Raw genomic sequence first — 2,500 nt, 5'->3', positions numbered from 1 at the left:
CCACCATGTCGCCCGCCTAGTATCACGAGGCGTGCAGCAGCTTTGCCCTAGGAAAAGCAGAGGCGGGAACGGGCACCGGCCATCGGTTCGGCAGCGTCACTGACGCGTGCACGTGGCGGCGTGTCGGCGAGCGGACTTCCTGCGAGGAGGCGGGGGCGGCACTCGCCCGAGCAGACGCCCGCCCGGCCCAGCCACCGCCGAGGTGGACTGGGAGTCGCGGCAACGGCTCGTCATACTCGTTCCCACACTCACAGCGCAGCTTGCCCGCAAGCCACCGACCACCGATCGACGCCAGGCGCCCCGACCGAGAGCGGGATCGCTCGTTCGCCCTGCTGGCAGTTCGCTGGGGATCACTACTGCACGGAGCTCGGAGACCGACGGGCGGCAACTCGAGAGTCTTTAAACCACCACCCCCATCCCGCAAGTGCAAAGAGGCTGTATACGCACAGACGGGTGAGGGGAATAGGTACCCCGTCGGGTTTGAAGGGAGCGTGACTAGATAGCAACGATGTAAACCCAGCCGATTTGGGAGCGAAAGACCGGCGCCTGCATCACCGGCTTCGTTTCCCGTGGCTGGAGAGTACACCGAAACCCTCCGTCTGTCGCGAGCTCCCGACGACGCGGTGCCGCCAAGCAGCAGGGCCGGACCTGGTGTGGCTCCCCTCGTCGATCACAGACCGGTCGGCACTACTGACGAGACGGTGGAACGGGCTTCGCCCCTTGTGACGAAGGGTGATGCGAACCCGCCCGCCCGCGTGCGTTCGGGGTGGACTCGGCAAACGGAGATTTGAAATCGGAAAGTGTCCTCCTGCCCCGCGCAGGTAGGCGCCCAACAGTTGTGGGGGGTTTGGCGGTGACCACGGCTGCAGGGCCTGCTACCCCGACGAGCTCTCCTGCTGGCCCCGAAACCACCCTCGCGAGACAAGTTGAAACGGAAACGGGCGTACCCCCAAGCCGACGATCCTTTCTTATTTGTTACTTTTTTTTTTCACTTGCTCGAGTTGTGGCGATTTGGCGGTGACCACGGCTGCAGGGCCTGCTACCCCGACGAGCTCTCCTGCTGGCCCCGAAACCACCCTCGCGAGACAAGTTGAAACGGAAACGGGCGTACCCCCAAGCCGACAGAGATCCTTTCTTATTTGTTACTTTTTTTTTTCACTTGCTCGAGTTGTGGGGGTTTGGCGGTGACCACGGCTGCAGGGCCTGCTACCCCGACGAGCTCTCCTGCTGGCCCCGAAACCACCCTCGCGAGACAAGTTGAAACGGAAACGGGCGTACCCCCAAGCCGACGATCCTTTCTTATTTGTTACTTTTTTTTTCACTTGCTCGAGTTGTGGGGGTTTGGCGGTGACCACGGCTGCAGGGCCTGCTACCCCGACGAGCTCTCCTGCTGGCCCCGAAACCACCCTCGCGAGACAAGTTGAAACGGAAACGGGCGTACCCCCAAGCCGACGATCCTTTCTTATTTGTTACTTTTTTTTTTTCACTTGCTCGAGTTGTGGGGGTTTGGCGGTGACCACGGCTGCAGGGCCTGCTACCCCGACGAGCTCTCCTGCTGGCCCCGAAACCACCCTCGCGAGACAAGTTGAAACGGAAACGGGCGTACCCCCAAGCCGACAGAGATGCTTTCGCTCCTGTTACTTTTTTTTCACTTGCTCGAGTTGTGGGGGTTTGGCGGTGACCACGGCTGCAGGGCCTGCTACCCCGACGAGCTCTCCTGCTGGCCCCGAAACCACCCTCGCGAGACAAGTTGAAACGGAAACGGGCGTACCCCCAAGCCGACAGAGATCCTTTCGTACTTGAACCAACACAAAGTTTGTCACGTTTTATTTTTACGAGTGATCGACCGTCAAGATTTGTCTCTGAGTTTGCTTAAGGTCTCTCCCTCGCCAGAGGAAAGCCACCCGGACCGCACATACACTCCCCACCTTTAGCAGCAGCCACCTGCACGCCGGCGTGCGGGCGGAGCAGGGTGGCGTGAAGCTGTGGGGAGCACCAGCCTGGTGCGGCCCGCAGAGACATACATCTATTGGTTGAAAAAAAACAGGGCGCCCAAGAGGCGATGCGTGCCCCAACGCACCGCAGCGACGGAGGCAGGATCACCGCCACCATGTCGCCCGCGGAGTATCACGAGGCGTGCAGCAGCTTTGCCCTAGGAAAAGCAGAGGCGGGAACGGGCACCGGCCATCGGTTCGGCAGCGTCACTGACGCGTGCACGTGGCGGCGTGACGGCGAGCGGGCTTCCTGCGAGGAGGCGGGGGCGGCACTCGCCCGAGCAGACGCCCGCCCGGCCCAGCCACCGCCGAGGTGGACTGGGAGTCGCGGCAACGGCTCGTCATACTCGTTCCCACACTCACAGCGCAGCTCGTCCGCAAGCCACCGACCACCGATCGACGCCAGGCGCCCCGACCGAGAGCGGGATCGCTCGTTCGCCCTGCTGGCAGTTCGCTGGGGATCACTACTGCACGGAGCTCGAGGACCGACGGGCGGCAACTCGAGA

This window comes from Chiloscyllium punctatum, unplaced genomic scaffold, assembly GCF_047496795.1.
Source record: "Chiloscyllium punctatum isolate Juve2018m unplaced genomic scaffold, sChiPun1.3 scaffold_283, whole genome shotgun sequence".
In the NCBI taxonomy this organism is placed as follows: domain Eukaryota; kingdom Metazoa; phylum Chordata; class Chondrichthyes; order Orectolobiformes; family Hemiscylliidae; genus Chiloscyllium; species Chiloscyllium punctatum.
The sequence above is the reverse complement of the archived record's forward strand: the minus strand, read 5'-3'. Positions refer to the sequence as shown.